Source organism: Lagopus muta (assembly GCF_023343835.1).
Source record: "Lagopus muta isolate bLagMut1 chromosome 3 unlocalized genomic scaffold, bLagMut1 primary SUPER_3_unloc_1, whole genome shotgun sequence".
NCBI classification, from domain to species: domain Eukaryota; kingdom Metazoa; phylum Chordata; class Aves; order Galliformes; family Phasianidae; genus Lagopus; species Lagopus muta.
The window spans coordinates 14,038-37,689 of NW_026040150.1; the positions used below are offsets into that span (position 1 = coordinate 14,038).

Below are 23,652 nucleotides of genomic sequence, written 5' to 3' on the forward strand. Positions count from 1 at the left end.
AGGTTAAAAACAGGGATTTCGATGAAAATAAGCGATATTTTAGGGGAAAAACAGGGATTTCTATGAAAATAAGCGATATTTAAGGTTAAAAACAGGGATTTCTATGAAAATAAGCGATATTTAAGGTTAAAAACAGGGATTTCTATGAAAATAAGTGATATTTTAGGGGAAAAACAGGGATTTCTATGAAAATAAGCGATATTTAAGGTTAAAAACAGGGATTTCTATGAAAATAAGCGATATTTGAGGGGAAAAACAGGGATTTCTATGAAAATAAGCGATATTTTAGGGGAAAAACAGGAATTTCTATGAAAATAAGCGATATTTAAGGTTAAAAACAGGGATTTCTATGAAAATAAGCGATATTTAAGGTTAAAAACAGGGATTTCTATGAAAATAAGCGATATTTAAGGTTAAAAACAGGGATTTCTATGAAAATAAGCGATATTTTAGGGGAAAAACAGGGATTTCTATGAAAATAAGCGATATTTAAGGGGAAAAACAGGGATTTCTATGAAAATAAGCGATATTTAAGGTTAAAAACAGGGATTTCTATGAAAATAAGCGATATTTAAGGTTAAAAACAGGGATTTCTATGAAAATAAGCGATATTTAAGGTTAAAAACAGGGATTTCTATGAAAATAAGCGATATTTAAGGTTAAAAACAGGGATTTCTATGAAAATAAGCGATATTTAAGGGGAAAAACAGGGATTTCTATGAAAATAAGCGATATTTAATGTTAAAAACAGGGATTTCGATGAAAATAAGCGATATTTTAGGGGAAAAACAGGGATTTCTATGAAAATAAGCGATATTTTAGGTTAAAAACAGGGATTTCTATGAAAATAAGCGATATTTAAGGTTAAAAACAGGGATTTCTATGAAAATAAGCGATATTTAAGGTTAAAAACAGGGATTTCTATGAAAATAAGCGATATTTAAGGTTAAAAACAGGGATTTCTATGAAAATAAGCGATATTTTAGGGGAAAAACAGGGATTTCTATGAAAATAAGCGATATTTTAGGGGAAAAACAGGGATTTCTATGAAAATAAGCGATATTTAAGGGGAAAAACAGGGATTTCTATGAAAATAAGCGATATTTAAGGTTAAAAACAGGGATTTCTATGAAAATAAGCGATATTTAAGGTTAAAAACAGGGATTTCTATGAAAATAAGCGATATTTAAGGTTAAAAACAGGGATTTCTATGAAAATAAGCGATATTTAAGGTTAAAAACAGGGATTTCTATGAAAATAAGCGATATTTAAGGTTAAAAACAGGGATTTCTATGAAAATAAGCGATATTTAAGGGGAAAAACAGGGATTTCTATGAAAATAAGCGATATTTAAGGTTAAAAACAGGGATTTCTATGAAAATAAGCGATATTTAAGGTTAAAAACAGGGATTTCTATGAAAATAAGCGATATTTAAGGTTAAAAACAGGGATTTCTATGAAAATAAGCGATATTTAAGGTTAAAAACAGGGATTTCTATGAAAATAAGCGATATTTAAGGGGAAAAACAGGGATTTCTATGAAAATAACCGATATTTTAGGGGAAAAACAGGGATTTCTATGAAAATAAGCGATATTTAAGGTTAAAAACAGGGATTTCTATGAAAATAAGTGATATTTTAGGGGAAAAACAGGGATTTCTATGAAAATAAGCGATATTTAAGGTTAAAAACAGGGATTTCTATGAAAATAAGCGATATTTGAGGGGAAAAACAGGGATTTCTATGAAAATAAGCGATATTTTAGGGGAAAAACAGGAATTTCTATGAAAATAAGCGATATTTAAGGTTAAAAACAGGGATTTCTATGAAAATAAGCGATATTTAAGGTTAAAAACAGGGATTTCTATGAAAATAAGCGATATTTAAGGTTAAAAACAGGGATTTCTATGAAAATAAGCGATATTTTAGGGGAAAAACAGGGATTTCTATGAAAATAAGCGATATTTAAGGGGAAAAACAGGGATTTCTATGAAAATAAGCGATATTTAAGGTTAAAAACAGGGATTTCTATGAAAATAAGCGATATTTAAGGTTAAAAACAGGGATTTCTATGAAAATAAGCGATATTTAAGGTTAAAAACAGGGATTTCTATGAAAATAAGCGATATTTAAGGTTAAAAACAGGGATTTCTATGAAAATAAGCGATATTTAAGGTTAAAAACAGGGATTTCTATGAAAATAAGCGATATTTGAGGGGAAAAACAGGGATTTCTATGAAAATAAGCGATATTTTAGGGGAAAAACAGGAATTTCTATGAAAATAAGCGATATTTAAGGTTAAAAACAGGGATTTCTATGAAAATAAGCGATATTTAAGGTTAAAAACAGGGATTTCTATGAAAATAAGCGATATTTTAGGGGAAAAACAGGGATTTCTATGAAAATAAGCGATATTTTAGGGGAAAAACAGGGATTTCTATGAAAATAAGCGATATTTAAGGGGAAAAACAGGGATTTCTATGAAAATAAGCGATATTTAAGGTTAAAAACAGGGATTTCTATGAAAATAAGCGATATTTAAGGTTAAAAACAGGGATTTCTATGAAAATAAGCGATATTTAAGGTTAAAAACAGGGATTTCTATGAAAATAAGCGATATTTAAGGTTAAAAACAGGGATTTCTATGAAAATAAGCGATATTTAAGGTTAAAAACAGGGATTTCTATGAAAATAAGCGATATTTAAGGGGAAAAACAGGGATTTCTATGAAAATAAGCGATATTTTAGGGGAAAAACAGGGATTTCTATGAAAATAAGCGATATTTTAGGTTAAAAACAGGGATTTCTATGAAAATAAGCGATATTTAAGGTTAAAAACAGGGATTTCTATGAAAATAAGCGATATTTAAGGTTAAAAACAAGGATTTCTATGAAAATAAGCGATATTTAAGGTTAAAAACAGGGATTTCTATGAAAATAAGCGATATTTTAGGGGAAAAACAGGGATTTCTATGAAAATAAGCGATATTTAAGGTTAAAAACAGGGATTTCTATGAAAATAAGCGATATTTAAGGTTAAAAACAGGGATTTCTATGAAAATAAGCGATATTTTAGGGGAAAAACAGGGATTTCTATGAAAATAAGCGATATTTAAGGGGAAAAACAGGGATTTCTATGAAAATAAGCGATATTTTAGGGGAAAAACAGGGATTTCTATGAAAATAAGCGATATTTTAGGTTAAAAACAGGGATTTCTATGAAAATAAGCGATATTTAAGGGGAAAAACAGGGATTTCTGTGAAAATAAGCGATATTTTAGGGGAAAAACAGGGATTTCTATGAAAATAAGCGATATTTAAGGGGAAAAACAGGGATTTCTATGAAAATAAGCGATATTTTAGGTTAAAAACAGGGATTTCTATGAAAATAAGCGATATTTAAGGTTAAAAACAGGGATTTCTATGAAAATAAGCGATATTTAAGGTTAAAAACAGGGATTTCTATGAAAATAAGCGATATTTTAGGGGAAAAACAGGGATTTCTATGAAAATAAGCGATATTTAAGGGGAAAAACAGGGATTTCTATGAAAATAAGCGATATTTAAGGTTAAAAACAGGGATTTCTATGAAAATAAGCGATATTTAAGGTTAAAAACAGGGATTTCTATGAAAATAAGCGATATTTAAGGTTAAAAACAGGGATTTCTATGAAAATAAGCGATATTTAAGGTTAAAAACAGGGATTTCTATGAAAATAAGCGATATTTAAGGTTAAAAACAGGGATTTCTATGAAAATAAGCGATATTTAAGGTTAAAAACAGGGATTTCTATGAAAATAAGCGATATTTAAGGTTAAAAACAGGGATTTCTATGAAAATAAGCGATATTTAAGGGGAAAAACAGGGATTTCTATGAAAATAAGCGATATTTAAGGTTAAAAACAGGGATTTCTATGAAAATAAGCGATATTTAAGGTTAAAAACAGGGATTTCTATGAAAATAAGCGATATTTAAGGTTAAAAACAGGGATTTCTATGAAAATAAGCGATATTTGAGGGGAAAAACAGGGATTTCTATGAAAATAAGCGATATTTAAGGTTAAAAACAGGGATTTCGATGAAAATAAGCGATATTTTAGGGGAAAAACAGGGATTTCTATGAAAATAAGCGATATTTTAGGTTAAAAACAGGGATTTCTATGAAAATAAGTGATATTTAAGGTTAAAAACAGGGATTTCTATGAAAATAAGCGATATTTAAGGTTAAAAACAGGGATTTCTATGAAAATAAGCGATATTTTAGGGGAAAAACAGGGATTTCTATGAAAATAAGCGATATTTAAGGTTAAAAACAGGGATTTCTATGAAAATAAGCGATATTTAAGGTTAAAAACAGGGATTTCTATGAAAATAAGCGATATTTAAGGTTAAAAACAGGGATTTCGATGAAAATAAGCGATATTTTAGGGGAAAAACAGGGATTTCTATGAAAATAAGCGATATTTTAGGTTAAAAACAGGGATTTCTATGAAAATAAGTGATATTTAAGGTTAAAAACAGGGATTTCTATGAAAATAAGCGATATTTAAGGTTAAAAACAGGGATTTCTATGAAAATAAGCGATATTTAAGGTTAAAAACAGGGATTTCTATGAAAATAAGCGATATTTTAGGGGAAAAACAGGGATTTCTATGAAAATAAGCGATATTTAAGGTTAAAAACAGGGATTTCTATGAAAATAAGCGATATTTAAGGTTAAAAACAGGGATTTCTATGAAAATAAGCGATATTTTAGGGGAAAAACAGGGATTTCTATGAAAATAAGCGATATTTAAGGGGAAAAACAGGGATTTCTATGAAAATAAGCGATATTTTAGGGGAAAAACAGGGATTTCTATGAAAATAAGCGATATTTTAGGTTAAAAACAGGGATTTCTATGAAAATAAGCGATATTTAAGGGGAAAAACAGGGATTTCTGTGAAAATAAGCGATATTTTAGGGGAAAAACAGGGATTTCTATGAAAATAAGCGATATTTAAGGGGAAAAACAGGGATTTCTATGAAAATAAGCGATATTTTAGGTTAAAAACAGGGATTTCTATGAAAATAAGCGATATTTAAGGGGAAAAACAGGGATTTCCATGAAAATAAGCGATATTTTAGGGGAAAAACAGGGATTTCTATGAAAATAAGCGATATTTAAGGTGAAAAACAGGGATTTCCATGAAAATAAGCGATATTTTAGGGGAAAAACAGGGATTTCCATGAAAATAAGCGATATTTAAGGTTAAAAACGGGGATTTCTATGAAAATAAGCGATATTTTAGGGGAACAACAGGGATTTCTATGAAAATAAGCGATATTTTAGGGGAAAAACAGGGATTTCGATGAAAATAAGCGATATTTAAGGTTAAAAACAGGGATTTCTATGAAAATAAGCGATATTTTAGGGGAAAAACAGGGATTTCTATGAAAATAAGCGATATTTAAGGTGAAAAACAGGGATTTCTATGAAAATAAGCGATATTTAAGGTTAAAAACAGGGATTTCTATGAAAATAAGCGATATTTGAGGGGAAAAACAGGGATTTCTATGGAAATAAGCGATATTTTAGGGGAAAAACAGGGATTTCTATGAAAATAAGCGATATTTAAGGTTAAAAACAGGGATTTCTATGGAAATAAGCAATATTTAAGGTGAAAAACAGGGATTTCTATGAAAGTAAGCGATATTTTAGGGGAAAAACAGGGATTTCTATGAAAATAAGCGATATTTTAGGGGAAAAACAGGGATTTCTATGAAAATAAGCGATATTTAAGGTTAAAAACAGGGATTTCTATGAAAATAAGCGATATTTAAGGTTAAAAACAGGGATTTCTACAAAAATAAGCGATATTTAAGGTTAAAAACAGGGATTTCTATGAAAATAAGCGATATTTTAGGGGAAAAACAGGGATTTCTATGAAAATAAGCGATATTTAAGGTTAAAAACAGGGATTTCTATGAAAATAAGCGATATTTAAGGTTAAAAACAGGGATTTCCATGAAAATAAGCGATATTTAAGGTTAAAAACAGGGATTTCCATGAAAATAAGCGATATTTAAGGTTAAAAACAGGGATTTCTATGAAAATAAGCGATATTTTAGGGGAAAAACAGGGATTTCTATGAAAATAAGCGATATTTTAGGGGAAAAACAGGGATTTCTATGAAAATAACCGATATTTTAGGGGAAAAACAGGGATTTCTATGAAAATAAGCGATATTTTAGGGGAAAAACAGGGATTTCTATGAAAATAACCGATATTTTAGGGGAAAAACAGGGATTTCTATGAAAATAAGCGATATTTTAGGGGAAAAACAGGGATTTCTACAAAAATAAGCGATATTTAAGGGGAAAAACAGGGATTTCTATGAAAATAACCGATATTTTAGGGGAAAAACAGGGATTTCTATGAAAATAAGCGATATTTTAGGGGAAAAACAGGGATTTCTATGAAAATAACCGATATTTTAGGGGAAAAACAGGGATTTCTATGAAAATAAGCGATATTTTAGGGGAAAAACAGGGATTTCTATGAAAATAAGCGATATTTAAGGTGAAAAACAGGGATTTCTATGAAAATAAGCGATATTTTAGGGGAAAAACAGGGATTTCTATGAAAATAACCGATATTTTAGGGGAAAAACAGGGATTTCTATGAAAATAAGCGATATTTTAGGGGAAAAACAGGGATTTCTATGAAAATAACCGATATTTTAGGGGAAAAACAGGGATTTCTATGAAAATAAGCGATATTTTAGGGGAAAAACAGGGATTTCTACAAAAATAAGCGATATTTTAGGGGAAAAACAGGGATTTCTATGAAAATAACCGATATTTTAGGGGAAAAACAGGGATTTCTATGAAAATAAGCGATATTTTAGGGGAAAAACAGGGATTTCTATGAAAATAACCGATATTTTAGGGGAAAAACAGGGATTTCTATGAAAATAAGCGATATTTTAGGGGAAAAACAGGGATTTCTATGAAAATAAGCGATATTTAAGGTGAAAAACAGGGATTTCTATGAAAATAAGCGATATTTTAGGGGAAAAACAGGGATTTCTATGAAAATAAGCGATATTTAAGGTTAAAAACAGGGATTTCTATGAAAATAAGCGATATTTTAGGGGAAAAACAGGGATTTCTATGAAAATAAGCGATATTTAAGGTTAAAAACAGGGATTTCTAGGAAAATAAGCGATATTTAAGGGGAAAAACAGGGATTTCTATGAAAATAAGCGATATTTAAGGTTAAAAACAGGGATTTCTATGAAAATAAGCGATATTTTAGGGGAAAAACAGGGATTTCTATGAAAATAAGCGATATTTAAGGTTAAAAACAGGGATTTCTAGGAAAATAAGCGATATTTAAGGGGAAAAACAGGGATTTCTATGAAAATAAGCGATATTTAAGGTTAAAAACAGGGATTTCTATGAAAATAAGCGATATTTAAGGGGAAAAACAGGGATTTCTATGAAAATAAGCGATAATTAAGGTGAAAAACAGGGATTTCTATGAAAATAAGCGATATTTTAGGGGAAAAACAGGGATTTCGATGAAAATAAGCGATATTTAAGGTTAAAAACGGGGATTTCTATGAAAATAAGCGATATTTTAGGGGAAAAACAGGGATTTCTATGAAAATAAGCGATATTTTAGGGGAGAAACAGGGATTTCTATGAAAATAAGCGATATTTTAGGGGAACAACAGGGATTTCTATGAATATAAGCGATATTTTAGGGGAACAACAGGGATTTCTATGAAAATAAGCGATATTTAAGGTGAAAAACAGGGATTTCTATGAAAATAAGCGATATTTAAGGTTAAAAACAGGGATTTCTATGAAAATAAGCGATATTTTAGGGGAAAAACAGGGATTTCTATGAAAATAAGCGATATTTGAGGGGAAAAACAGAGATTTCTATGAAAATAAGCGATATTTAAGGTTAAAAACAGGGATTTCTATGAAAAAAAGCGATATTTAAGGTTAAAAACAGGGATTTCTATGAAAATAAGCGATATTTTAGGGGAAAAACAGGGATTTCTATGAAAATAAGCGATATTTAAGGTTAAAAACAGGGATTTCTATGAAAATCAGCGATATTTAAGGTGAAAAACAGGGATTTCTATGAAAATAAGCGATATTTAAGGTGAAAAACAGGGATTTCTATGAAAGTAAGCGATATTTAAGGTTAAAAACAGGGATTTCTATGAAAATAAGCGATATTTTAGGGGAAAAACAGGGATTTCTATGAAAATAAGCGATATTTAAGGTTAAAAACAGGGATTTCTATGAAAATAAGTGATATTTAAGGTTAAAAACAGGGATTTCCATGAAAATAAGCGATATTTAAGGTTAAAAACAGGGATTTCTACAAAAATAAGCGATATTTTAGGGGAAAAACAGGGATTTCAATGAAAATAAGCGATATTTTAGGGGAAAAACAGGGATTTCTATGAAAATAAGCAATATTTAAGGTTAAAAACAGGGATTTCTATGAAAATAAGCGATATTTAAGGTTAAAAACAGGGATTTCCATGAAAATAAGCGATATTTTAGGGGAAAAACAGGGATTTCTATGAAAATAAGCGATATTTTAGGGGAAAAACAGGGATTTCTATGGAAATAAGCGATATTTAAGGTTAAAAACAGGGATTTCTATGAAAATAAGCGATATTTTAGGGGAAAAACAGGGATTTCTATGAAAATAAGCGATATTTAAGGGGAAAAAACAGGGATTTCTAGGAAAATAAGCGATATTTTAGGGGAAAAACAGGGATTTCTATGAAAATAACCGATATTTAAGGGGAAAAACAGGGATTTCCATGAAAATAAGCGATATTTTAGGGGAAAAACAGGGATTTCTATGAAAATAAGCGATATTTAAGGTGAAAAACAGGGATTTCTATGAAAATAAGCGATATTTGAGGGGAAAAACAGGGATTTCTACAAAAATAAGCGATATTTTAGGGGAAAAACAGGGATTTCTATGAAAATAACCGATATTTAAGGGGAAAAACAGGGATTTCTATGAAAATAAGCGATATTTTAGGGGAAAAACAGGGATTTCTATGAAAATAAGCGATATTTTAGGGGAAAAACAGGGATTTCTATGAAAATAAGCGATATTTTAGGGGAAAAACAGGGATTTCTATGAAAATAAGCGATATTTTAGGGGAAAAACAGGGATTTCGATGAAAATAAGCGATATTTAAGGTTAAAAACGGGGATTTCTATGAAAATAAGCAATATTTTAGGGGAAAAACAGGGATTTCTATGAAAATAAGCGATATTTTAGGGGAAAAACAGGGATTTCGATGAAAATAAGCGATATTTTAGGGGAAAAACAGGGATTTCGATGAAAATAAGCGATATTTTAGGGGAAAAACAGGGATTTCGATGAAAATAAGCGATATTTTAGGGGAAAAACAGGGATTTCTATGAAAATAAGCGATATTTATGGTGAAAAACAGGGATTTCCATGAAAATAAGCGATATTTAAGGTTAAAAACATGGATTTCTATGAAAATAAGCGATATTTTAGGGGAAAAACAGGGATTTCTATGAAAATAAGCGATATTTTAGGGGAAAAACAGGGATTTCTATGAAAATAAGCGATATTTAAGGTTAAAAACAGGGATTTCCATGAAAATAAGCGATATTTTAGGGGAAAAACAGGGATTTCTATGAAAATAAGCGATATTTAAGGTTAAAAACAGGGATTTCTATGAAAATAAGCGATATTTTAGGTTAAAAACAGGGATTTCTATGAAAATAAGCGATATTTTAGGTTAAAAACAGGGATTTCTATGAAAATAAGCGATATTTAAGGTTAAAAACAGGGATTTCTATGAAAATAAGCGATATTTAAGGTTAAAAACAGGGATTTCTATGAAAATAAGCGATATTTGAGGGGAAAAACAGGGATTTCTATGGAAATAAGCGATATTTTAGGGGAAAAACAGGGATTTCTATGAAAATAAGCGATATTTAAGGTTAAAAACAGGGATTTCTATGGAAATAAGCAATATTTAAGGTGAAAAACAGGGATTTCTATGAAAGTAAGCGATATTTTAGGGGAAAAACAGGGATTTCTATGAAAATAAGCGATATTTTAGGGGAAAAACAGGGATTTCTATGAAAATAAGCGATATTTAAGGTTAAAAACAGGGATTTCTATGAAAATAAGCGATATTTAAGGTTAAAAACAGGGATTTCCATGAAAATAAGCGATATTTAAGGTTAAAAACAGGGATTTCTACAAAAATAAGCGATATTTAAGGTTAAAAACAGGGATTTCTATGAAAATAAGCGATATTTTAGGGGAAAAACAGGGATTTCTATGAAAATAAGCGATATTTTAGGGGAAAAACAGGGATTTCTATGAAAATAACCGATATTTTAGGGGAAAAACAGGGATTTCTATGAAAATAAGCGATATTTTAGGGGAAAAACAGGGATTTCTATGAAAATAACCGATATTTTAGGGGAAAAACAGGGATTTCTATGAAAATAAGCGATATTTTAGGGGAAAAACAGGGATTTCTACAAAAATAAGCGATATTTAAGGGGAAAAACAGGGAATTTTATGAAAATAACCGATATTTTAGGGGAAAAACAGGGATTTCTATGAAAATAAGCGATATTTTAGGGGAAAAACAGGGATTTCTATGAAAATAACCGATATTTTAGGGGAAAAACAGGGATTTCTATGAAAATAAGCGATATTTTAGGGGAAAAACAGGGATTTCTATGAAAATAAGCGATATTTAAGGTGAAAAACAGGGATTTCTATGAAAATAAGCGATATTTAAGGGGAAAAACAGGGATTTCTATGAAAATAACCGATATTTTAGGGGAAAAACAGGGATTTCTATGAAAATAAGCGATATTTTAGGGGAAAAAACAGGGATTTCTATGAAAATAACCGATATTTTAGGGGAAAAACAGGGATTTCTATGAAAATAAGCGATATTTTAGGGGAAAAACAGGGATTTCTACAAAAATAAGCGATATTTTAGGGGAAAAACAGGGATTTCTATGAAAATAACCGATATTTTAGGGGAAAAACAGGGATTTCTATGAAAATAAGCGATATTTTAGGGGAAAAACAGGGATTTCTATGAAAATAACTGATATTTTAGGGGAAAAACAGGGATTTCTATGAAAATAAGCGATATTTTAGGGGAAAAACAGGGATTTCTATGAAAATAAGCGATATTTAAGGTGAAAAACAGGGATTTCTATGAAAATAAGCGATATTTTAGGGGAAAAACAGGGATTTCTATGAAAATAAGCGATATTTAAGGTTAAAAACAGGGATTTCTATGAAAATAAGCGATATTTTAGGGGAAAAACAGGGATTTCGATGAAAATAAGCGATATTTAAGGTTAAAAACAGGGATTTCTAGGAAAATAAGCGATATTTAAGGGGAAAAACAGGGATTTCTATGAAAATAAGCGATATTTAAGGTTAAAAACAGGGATTTCTATGAAAATAAGCGATATTTTAGGGGAAAAACAGGGATTTCTATGAAAATAAGCGATATTTAAGGTTAAAAACAGGGATTTCTATGAAAATAAGCGATATTTAAGGGGAAAAACAGGGATTTCTATGAAAATAAGCGATATTTAAGGTTAAAAACAGGGATTTCTATGAAAATAAGCGATATTTAAGGGGAAAAACAGGGATTTCTATGAAAATAAGCGATATTTTAGGGGAAAAACAGGGATTTCTATGAAAATAAGCGATAATTAAGGTGAAAAACAGGGATTTCTATGAAAATAAGCGATATTTTAGGGGAAAAACAGGGATTTCGATGAAAATAAGCGATATTTAAGGTTAAAAACGGGGATTTCTATGAAAATAAGCGATATTTTAGGGGAAAAACAGGGATTTCTATGAAAATAAGCGATATTTTAGGGGAGAAACAGGGATTTCTATGAAAATAAGCGATATTTTAGGGGAACAACAGGGATTTCTATGAATATAAGCGATATTTTAGGGGAACAACAGGGATTTCTATGAAAATAAGCGATATTTAAGGTGAAAAACAGGGATTTCTATGAAAATAAGCGATATTTAAGGTTAAAAACAGGGATTTCTATGAAAATAAGCGATATTTTAGGGGAAAAACAGGGATTTCTATGAAAATAAGCGATATTTGAGGGGAAAAACAGAGATTTCTATGAAAATAAGCGATATTTAAGGTTAAAAACAGGGATTTCTATGAAAAAAAGCGATATTTAAGGTTAAAAACAGGGATTTCTATGAAAATAAGCGATATTTTAGGGGAAAAACAGGGATTTCTATGAAAATAAGCGATATTTAAGGTTAAAAACAGGGATTTCTATGAAAATCAGCGATATTTAAGGTGAAAAACAGGGATTTCTATGAAAATAAGCGATATTTAAGGTGAAAAACAGGGATTTCTATGAAAGTAAGCGATATTTAAGGTTAAAAACAGGGATTTCTATGAAAATAAGCGATATTTTAGGGGAAAAACAGGGATTTCTATGAAAATAAGCGATATTTAAGGTTAAAAACAGGGATTTCTATGAAAATAAGTGATATTTAAGGTTAAAAACAGGGATTTCCATGAAAATAAGCGATATTTAAGGTTAAAAACAGGGATTTCTACAAAAATAAGCGATATTTTAGGGGAAAAACAGGGATTTCAATGAAAATAAGCGATATTTTAGGGGAAAAACAGGGATTTCTATGAAAATAAGCAATATTTAAGGTTAAAAACAGGGATTTCTATGAAAATAAGCGATATTTAAGGTTAAAAACAGGGATTTCCATGAAAATAAGCGATATTTTAGGGGAAAAACAGGGATTTCTATGAAAATAAGCGATATTTTAGGGGAAAAACAGGGATTTCTATGGAAATAAGCGATATTTAAGGTTAAAAACAGGGATTTCTATGAAAATAAGCGATATTTTAGGGGAAAAACAGGGATTTCTATGAAAATAAGCGATATTTAAGGTTAAAAACAGGGATTTCTATGAAAATAAGCGATATTTAAGGGGAAAAACAGGGATTTCTAGGAAAATAAGCGATATTTTAGGGGAAAAACAGGGATTTCTATGAAAATAACCGATATTTAAGGGGAAAAACAGGGATTTCCATGAAAATAAGCGATATTTTAGGGGAAAAACAGGGATTTCTATGAAAATAAGCGATATTTAAGGTGAAAAACAGGGATTTCTATGAAAATAAGCGATATTTTAGGGGAAAAACAGGGATTTCTATGAAAATAAGCGATATTTTAGGGGAAAAACAGGGATTTCTATGAAAATAACCGATATTTAAGGGGAAAAACAGGGATTTCTATGAAAATAAGCGATATTTTAGGGGAAAAACAGGGATTTCTATGAAAATAAGCGATATTTTAGGGGAAAAACAGGGATTTCTATGAAAATAAGCGATATTTTAGGGGAAAAACAGGGATTTCGATGAAAATAAGCGATATTTAAGGTTAAAAACGGGGATTTCTATGAAAATAAGCAATATTTTAGGGGAAAAACAGGGATTTCTATGAAAATAAGCGATATTTTAGGGGAAAAACAGGGATTTCGATGAAAATAAGCGATATTTTAGGGGAAAAACAGGGATTTCGATGAAAATAAGCGATATTTTAGGGGAAAAACAGGGATTTCGATGAAAATAAGCGATATTTTAGGGGAAAAACAGGGATTTCTATGAAAATAAGCGATATTTAAGGTGAAAAACAGGGATTTCCATGAAAATAAGCGATATTTAAGGTTAAAAACATGGATTTCTATGAAAATAAGCGATATTTTAGGGGAAAAACAGGGATTTCTATGAAAATAAGCGATATTTTAGGGGAAAAACAGGGATTTCTATGAAAATAAGCGATATTTAAGGTTAAAAACAGGGATTTCCATGAAAATAAGCGATATTTTAGGGGAAAAACAGGGATTTCTATGAAAATAAGCGATATTTAAGGTTAAAAACAGGGATTTCTATGAAAATAAGCGATATTTTAGGTTAAAAACAGGGATTTCTATGAAAATAAGCGATATTTTAGGTTAAAAACAGGGATTTCTATGAAAATAAGCGATATTTAAGGTTAAAAACAGGGATTTCTATGAAAATAAGCGATATTTTAGGTTAAAAACAGGGATTTCTACGAAAATAAGCGATATTTTAGGTTAAAAACAGGGATTTCTATGAAAATAAGCGATATTTAAGGGGAAAAACAGGGATTTCGATGAAAATAAGCGATATTTAAGGGGAAAAACAGGGATTTATATGAAAATAAGCGATATTTAAGGTTAAAAACTGGGATTTCTATGAAAATAAGCGATATTTAAGGTTAAAAACAGGGATTTCTATGAAAATAAGCGATATTTAAGGTTAAAAACAGGGATTTCCATGAAAATCAGCGATATTTAAGGTTAAAAACAGGGATTTCTATGAAAATAAGCGATATTTTAAGGGAAAAACAGGGATTTCTATGAAAATAAGCGATATTTAAGGTTAAAAACAGGGATTTCTATGAAAATAAGCGATATTTTAAGGGAAAAACAGGGATTTCCATGAAAATAAGCGATATTTTAGGTTAAAAACAGGGATTTCTATGAAAATAAGCGATATTTAAGGTTAAAAACAGGGATTACTATGAAAATAAGCGATATTTTAGGTTAGAAAAAGGGATTTCTATGAAAATAAGCGATATTTTAGGTTAAAAACCGGGATTTCTATGAAAATAAGCGATATTTTAGGTTAAAAACAGGGATTTCTATGAAAATAAGCGATATTTAAGGTTAAAAACAGGGATTTCTATGAAAATAAGCGATATTTTAGGGGAAAAACAGGGATTTCTATGAAAATAAGCGATATTTGAGGTTAAAAACAGGGATTTCTATGAAAATAAGCGATATTTTAGGGGAAAAACAGGGATTTCTATGAAAATAAGCGATATTTAAGGTTAAAAACAGGGATTTCTATGAAAATAAGCGATATTTAAGGGGAAAAACAGGGATTTCCATGAAAATAAGCGATATTTAAGGGGAAAAACAGGGATTTCTATGAAAATAAGCGATATTTTAGGGGAAAAACAGGGATTTCTATGAAAATAAGCGATATTTAAGGTGAAAAACAGGGATTTCTATGAAAATAAGCGATATTTCAGGGGAAAAACAGGGATTTCTATGAAAATAAGCGATATTTAAGGTTAAAAACAGGGATTTCTATGAAAATAAGCGATATTTAAGGTTAAAAACAGGGATTTCTATGAAAATAAGCAATATTTAAGGGGAAAAACAGGCATTTCTATGAAAATAAGCGATATTTTAGGGGAACAACAGGGATTTCTATGAAAATAAGCGATATTTAAGGGGAAAAACAGGGATTTCTATGAAAATAAGCGATATTTAAGGTTAAAAACAGGGATTTCTATGAAAATAAGCGATATTTAAGGTTAAAAACAGGGATTTCTATGAAAATAAGCGATATTTAAGGGGAAAAACAGGGATTTCTATGAAAATAAACGATATTTTTGGGGAAAAACAGGGATTTCTATGAAAATAAGCGATATTTAAGGTTAAAAACAGGGATTTCTATGAAAATAAGCGATATTTTAGGGGAAAAACAGGGATTTCTATGAAAATAAGCGATATTTTAGGGGAAAAACAGGGATTTCTATGAAAATAAGCGATATTTTAGGGGAAAAACAGGGATTTCTATGAAAATAAGCAATATTTAAGGGGAAAAACAGGGATTTCTATGAAAATAAGAGATATTTAAGGTTAAAAACAGGGATTTCTATGAAAATAAGCGATATTTAAGGGGAAAAACAGGGATTTCGATGAAAATAAGCGATATTTTAGGGGAAAAAACAGGGATTTCTATGAAAATAAGCGTTATTTTAGGGGAAAAACAGGGATTTCTATGAAAATAAGCGATATTTTAGGGGAAAAACAGGGATTTCTATGAAAATAAGCGATATTTTAGGTTAAAAACAGGGATTTCTATGAAAATAAGCGATATTTAAGGTGAAAAACAGGGATTTCTATGAAAATAAGCGATATTTAAGGTTAAAAACAGGGATTTCTATGAAAATAAGCGATATTTAAGGTTAAAAACAGGGATTTCTATGAAAATAAGCGATATTTGAGGGGAAAAACAGGGATTTCCATGAAAATAAGCGATATTTGAGGGGAAAAACAGGGATTTCTATGAAAATAAGCGATATTTAAGGGGAAAAACAGGGATTTCTATGAAAATAAGCGATATTTAAGGTTAAAAACAGGGATTTCTATGAAAATAAGCGATATTTTAGGGGAAAAACAGGGATTTCTATGAAAATAAGCGATATTTTAGGGGAAAAACAGGGATTTCTATGAAAATAAGCGATATTTTAGGGGAAAAACAGGGATTTCTATGAAAATAAGCGATATTTAAGGTTAAAAACAGGGATTTCTATGAAAATAAGCGATATTTTAGGAGAAAAACAGGGATTTCTATGAAAATAAGCGATATTTTAGGTTAAAAACAGGGATTTCTATGAAAATAAGCGATATTTAAGGTTAAAAACAGGGATTTCTATGAAAATAAGCGATATTTTAGGGGAAAAACAGGGATTTCTATGAAAATAAGCGATATTTTAGGGGAAAAACAGGGATTTCTATGAAAATAAGCGATATTTTAGGGGAAAAACAGGGATTTCTATGAAAATAAGCGATATTTAAGGGGAAAAACAGGGATTTCTATGAAAATAAGCGATATTTAAGGTTAAAAACAGGGATTTCCATGAAAATAAGCGATATTTAAGGGGAAAAACAGGGATTTCTATGAAAATAAGCGATATTTTAGGTTAAAAACAGGGATTTCTATGAAAATAAGCGATATTTAAGGGGAAAAACAGGGATTTCTATGAAAATAAGCGATATTTTAGGGGAAAAACAGGGATTTCCATGAAAATAAGCGATATTTTAGGGGAAAAACAGGGATTTCTATGAAAATAAGCGATATTTTAGGGGAAAAACAGGGATTTCTATGAAAATAAGCGACATTTAAGGTTAAAAACAGGGATTACTATGAAAATAAGCGATATTTAAGGGGAAAAACAGGGATTTCTATGAAAATAAGCGACATTTAAGGTTAAAAACAGGGATTTCTATGAAAATAAGCGATATTTAAGGGGAAAATCAGGGATTTCTATGAAAATAAGCGATATTTCAGGTTAAAAACAGGGATTTTGATGAAAATAAGCGATATTTAAGGTTAAAAACAGGGATTTCTATGAAAATAAGCGATATTTAAGGTTAAAAACAGGGATTTCTATGAAAATAAGCGATATTTTAGGGGAAAAACAGGGATTTCGATGAAAATAAGCGATATTTTAGGGGAAAAACAGGGATTTCCATGAAAATAAGCGATATTTAAGGGGAAAAACAGGGATTTCTATGAAAATAAGCGATATTTAAGGGGAAAAACAGGGATTTCTATGAAAATAAGCGATATTTAAGGGGAAAAACAGGGATTTCTATGAAAATAAGCGATATTTTAGGGGAAAAACAGGGATTTCCATGAAAATAAGCGATATTTTAGGGGAAAAACAGGGATTTCTATGAAAATAAGCGATATTTTAGGGGAAAAACAGGGATTTCTATGAAAATAAGCGACATTTAAGGTTAAAAACAGGGATTACTATGAAAATAAGCGATATTTAAGGGGAAAAACAGGGATTTCTATGAAAATAAGCGACATTTAAGGTTAAAAACAGGGATTTCTATGAAAATAAGCGATATTTAAGGGGAAAATCAGGGATTTCTATGAAAATAAGCGATATTTCAGGTTAAAAACAGGGATTTTGATGAAAATAAGCGATATTTAAGGTTAAAAACAGGGATTTCTATGAAAATAAGCGATATTTAAGGTTAAAAACAGGGATTTCTATGAAAATAAGCGATATTTTAGGGGAAAAACAGGGATTTCGATGAAAATAAGCGATATTTAAGGTTAAAAACAGGGATTTCTATGAAAATAAGCGATATTTTAGGGGAAAAACAGGGATTTCTATGAAAATAAGCGATATTTCAGGTTAAAAACAGGGATTTCTATGAAAATAAGCGATAGTTAAGGTTAAAAACAGGGATTTCTATGAAAATAAGCGATATTTTAGGGGAAAAACAGGGATTTCTATGAAAATAAGCGATATTTTAGGGGAAAAACAGGGATTTCTATGAAAATAAGCGATATTTTAGGGGAAAAACAGGGATTTCTGTGAAAATAAGCGATATTTTAGGGGAAAAACAGGGATTTCCATGAAAATAAGCGATATTTAAGGTTAAAAACAGGGATTTCTATGAAAATAAGCGATATTTAAGGTTAAAAACAGGGATTTCCATGAAAATAAGCGATATTTTAGGGGAAAAACAGGGATTTCTATGAAAATAAGCGATATTTTAGGGGAAAAACAGGGATTTCTGTGAAAATAAGCGATATTTTAGGGGAAAAACAGGGATTTCCATGAAAATAAGCGATATTTAAGGTTAAAAACAGGGATTTCTATGAAAATAAGCGATATTTTAGGGGAAAAACAGGGATTTCGATGAAAATAAGCGATATTTTAGGTTAAAAACAGGGATTTCTATGAAAATAAGCGATATTTTAGGGGAAAAACAGGGATTTCGATGAAAATAAGCGATATTTTAGGGGAAAAACAAAGATTTCCATGAAAATAAGCGATATTTTAGGGGAAAAACAGAGATTTCTATGAAAATAAGCGATATTTAAGGTTAAAAACAGGGATTTCTATGAAAATAAGCGATATTTAAGGTTAAAAACTGGGATTTCCATGAAAATAAGCGATATTTAAGGTTAAAAACAGGGATTTCCATCAAAATAAGCGATATTTTAGGGGAAAAACAGGGATTTCTATGAAAATAAGCGATATTTTAGGGGAAAAACAGGGATTTCGATGAAAATAAGCAATATTTTAGGGGAAAAACAGGGATTTCTATGAAAATAAGCGATATTTTAGGGGAAAAACAGGGATTTCTATGAAAATAAGCGATATTTAAGGGGAAAAACAGGGATTTCGATGAAAATAAGCGATATTTTAGGGGAAAAACAGGGATTTCCATGAAAATAAGCGATATTTTAGGGGAAAAACAGGGATTTCTATGAAAATAAGCGATATTTTTGGGGAAAAACAGGGATTTCGATGAAAATAAGCGATATTTAAGGGGAACAACAGGGATTTCTATGAAAATAAGCGATATTTTAGGGGAAAAACAGGGATTTCGATGAAAATAAGCGATATTTTAGGGGAACAACAGGGATTTCCATGAAAATAAGAGATATTTTAAGTGAACAACGGGGATTTCGATGAAAATAAGCGATATTTTAGGGGAAAAACAGGGATTTCTATGAAAATAAGCGATATTTAAGGGGAAAATCAGGGATTTCTATGAAAATAAGCGATATTTCAGGTTAAAAACAGGGATTTTGATGAAAATAAGCGATATTTAAGGTTAAAAACAGGGATTTCTATGAAAATAAGCGATATTTCAGGTTAAAAACAGGGATTTCTATGAAAATAAGCGATAGTTAAGGTTAAAAACAGGGATTTCTATGAAAATAAGCGATATTTTAGGGGAAAAACAGGGATTTCTATGAAAATAAGCGATATTTTAGGGGAAAAACAGGGATTTCCATGAAAATAAGCGATATTTTAGGGGAAAAACAGGGATTTCTATGAAAATAAGCGATATTTTAGGGGAAAAACAGGGATTTCTATGAAAATAAGCGATATTTAAGGTTAAAAACAGGGATTTCTATGAAAATAAGCGATATTTTAGGGGAAAAACAGGGATTTCCATGAAAATAAGCGATATTTTAGGGGAAAAACAGGGATTTCTATGAAAATAAGCGATATTTAAGGTTAAAAACAGGGATTTCTATGAAAATAAGCGATATTTCAGGTTAAAAACAGGGATTTCTATGAAAATAAGCGATATTTTAGGGGAAAAACAGGGATTTCTATGAAAATAAGCGATATTTAAGGGGAAAAACAGGGATTTCGATGAAAATAAGCGATATTTTAGGGGAAAAACAGGGATTTCCATGAAAATAAGCGATATTTTAGGGGAAAAACAGGGATTTCTATGAAAATAAGCGATATTTTTGGGGAAAAACAGGGATTTGTATGAAAATAAGCGATATTTTAGGTTAAAAACAGGGATTTCTATGAAAATAAGCGATATTTAAGGTTAAAAACAGGGATTTCTATGAAAATAAGCGATATTTTAGGGGAAAAACAGGGATTTCGATGAAAATAAGCGATATTTTAGGGGAACAACAGGGATTTCGATGAAAATAAGCGATATTTAAGGTGAAAAACAGGGATTTCCATGAAAATAAGAGATATTTTAAGTGAACAACGGGGATTTCGATGAAAATAAGCGATATTTAAGGTTAAAAACAGGGATTTCTATGAAAATAAGCGATATTTTAGGGGAAAAACAGGGATTTCTATGAAAATAAGCGATATTTTAGGGGAAAAACAGGGATTTCTGTGAAAATAAGCGATATTTTAGGGGAAAAAACAGGGATTTCTATGAAAATAAGCGATATTTTAGGGGAAAAACAGGGATTTCTATGAAAATAAGCGATATTTTAGGGGAAAAACAGGGATTTCTATGAAAATAAGCGATATTTTAAGGGAACAACACGGATTTCTATGAAAATAAGCGATATTTAAGGTTAAAAACAGGGATTTCTATGAAAATAAGCGATATTTTAGGGGAAAAACAGGGATTTCTATGAAAATAAGCGATATTTTAGGGGAAAAAACAGGGATTTCTATGAAAATAAGCGATATTTTAGGGGAACAACACGGATTTCTATGAAAATAAGCGATATTTAAGGTTAAAAACAGGGATTTCTATGAAAATAAGCGATATTTAAGGTTAAAAACAGGGATTTCTATGAAAATAAGCGATATTTAAGGGGAAAAACAGGGATTTCTATGAAAATAAGCGATATTTTAGGGGAAAAACAGGGATTTCCAAGAAAATAAGCGATATTTTAGGGGAAAAACAGGGATTTTTATGAAAATAAGCGATATTTCATGTTAAAAACAGGGATTTCTATGAAAATAAGTGATATTTTAGGGGAAAAACAGGGATTTCTATGAAAATAAGCGATATTTTAGGGGAAAAACAGGGATTTCTATGAAAATAAGCGATATTTTAGGGGAAAAACAGGGATTTCTATGAAAATAAGCGATATTTAAGGGGAAAAAACAGGGATTTCCATGAAAATAAGCGATATTTTAGGGGAAAAACAGGGATTTCTATGAAAATAAGCGATATTTGAGGGGAACAACAGGGATTTCCATGAAAATAAGCAATATTTTAAGGGAAAAACAGGGATTTCTATGAAAATAAGCGATATTTAAGGTTAAAAACAGGGATTTCTATGAAAATAAGCGATATTTAAGGTTAAAAACAGGGATTTCTATGAAAATAAGCGATATTTAAGGGGAAAAACAGGGATTTCTATGAAAATAAGCGATATTTTAGCGGAAAAACAGGGATTTCTATGAAAATAAGCGATATTTTAGGGGAAAAACAGGGATTTCTATGAAAATAAGCGATATTTAAGGTTAAAAACAGGGATTTCTATGAAAATAAGCGATATTTAAGGTTAAAAACTGGGATTTCTATGGAAATAAGCGATATTTAAGGTTAAAAACAGGGATTTCCATGAAAATAAGCGATATTTTAGGGGAAAAACAGGGATTTCTATGAAAATAAGCGATATTTAAGGGGAAAAATATTTTCATAGAAATCCCTGTTTTTAACCTTAAATATCGCTTATTTTCATAGAAATCGCTGTTTTTAACCTTAAATATCGCTTATTTTCATAGAAATCCGTGTTTTTAACCTTAAATATCGCTTATTTTCATAGAAATCCCTGTTTTTAACCTTAAATATCGCTTATTTTCATAGAAATCCCTGTTTTTAACCTGAAATATCACTTATTTTCATAGAAATCCCTGTTTTTAACCTTAAATATCGCTTATTTTCATAGAAATCCCTGTTTTTCCCCTAAAATATCGCTTATTTTCATAGAAATCCCTGTTTTTCCCCTCAAATATCGCTTATTTTCATAGAAATCCCTGTTTTTTCCCCTAAAATATCGCTTATTTTCATAGAAATCCCTGTTTTTCCCCTCAAATATCGCTTATTTTCATAGAAATCCCTGTTTTTAACCTTAAATATCGCTTATTTTCATAGAAATCCCTGTTTTTAACCTTAAATATCGCTTATTTTCATAGAAATCCCTGTTTTTAACCTAAAATATCGCTTATTTTCATAGAAATCCCTGTTTTTCCGCTAAAATATCGCTTATTTTCATAGAAATCCCTGTTTTTCCCCTAAAATATCGCTTATTTTCATAGAAATCCCTGTTTTTCCGCTAAAATATCGCTTATTTTCATAGAAATCCCTGTTTTTAACCTTAAATATCGCTTATTTTCATAGAAATCCCTGTTTTTCCCCTCAAATATCGCTTATTTTCATAGAAATCCCTGTTTTTCCCCTGAAATATCGCTTGGGGGATGGTGGCACCCATGGTTGATGATGGCACCCAAGAATGGATCCAGGACCCCGATTTTGGCACCCGTGGGTGATGGTGGCACCCAACAGCGGATCTAGGACCCATATTTTGGCACCCATGGGTGATGGTGGCACCCATGGTTGATGATGGCACCCAAGAGTGGATCCAGGACCCAGATTTTGGCACCCATGGGGGATGGTGGCACCCAGGGTTGATGATGGCACCCAAGAGTGGAGGCAGGACCCAGATATTGGCACCCAATGAGGATGGTGGCACCCAAGAATGGATCCAGGACCCAGATTTTGGCACCCATGGGTGATGGTGGCACCCAACAGCGGATCTAGGACCCATATTTTGGCACCTATGGGGGATGGTGGCACCCATGGGAGATGTTGGCACCCATGAATGGATCCAGGACCCAGATTTTGGCACCCATGGGGGATTTTGGCACCCAAGAATGGATCCAGGACCCAGATTTTGGCACCCATGGGGGATTTTGGCACCCAAGAATGGATCCAGGACCCAGATTTTGGCACCCATGGGGGATGGTGGCACCCAAGAGTGGATCCAGGACCCAACCCCCCCCCCATCCAGGAATCCCCCCAAAAAAGCCCCATTTTGACCCCAATCCGCCCTGGTTTCACCCCAAAAATGAGCCCCAATAAAAACCAAGGAGCAGCTCAACAATTCCACCTGCAACTTTATTGTCCAAACTGCGCGGGGCACCCATGGGTGACAGCATTGGGTGTTGGGGGCACCCATGGGAGACGGTGACAACTCAGGGGGTTGGGGGCACCCATGGGTGACACCGGAGGGTTTGGGGACACCTAAAGGTGACACCTGAGGGGGTTGGGGGCACCTAAAGGTGACACTTGAAGGTGTTGGGGGCACCCATGGGTGACGGTGACACCTGAGGGTGTTGGGGACACCTAGAGGTGACAGCAATGGGTGTTGGGGGCACCTAAAGGTGACACCTGAGGGTGTTGGGGGCACCCATGGGTGACGGCGTTGGGTGCTGGAGACACCCATGGGTGACGGT

At 31.3% G+C, this 23,652-nt stretch overlaps 1 long non-coding RNA gene across 10 annotated transcripts; it reads left to right on the top strand.

Annotated features, from left to right (window-relative positions):
• Positions 1-2,594: 2,594 nt before the first annotated feature.
• Positions 2,595-21,786, top strand: LOC125687457 (uncharacterized). 10 transcript variants are annotated; one of them, XR_007374082.1, is made up of 6 exons: positions 9,533-9,843; positions 13,986-14,149; positions 14,765-15,215; positions 18,046-18,127; positions 19,522-19,603; positions 21,657-21,786. It is a non-coding gene; the product is annotated as an uncharacterized LOC125687457 (long non-coding RNA). The 10 variants fall into 10 exon arrangements; XR_007374081.1 differs by lacking the exon at positions 21,657-21,786 and adding an exon at positions 19,932-20,180; XR_007374083.1 differs by lacking the exons at positions 19,522-19,603; positions 21,657-21,786 and adding an exon at positions 19,932-20,180.
• Positions 21,787-23,652: the final 1,866 nt, after the last annotated feature.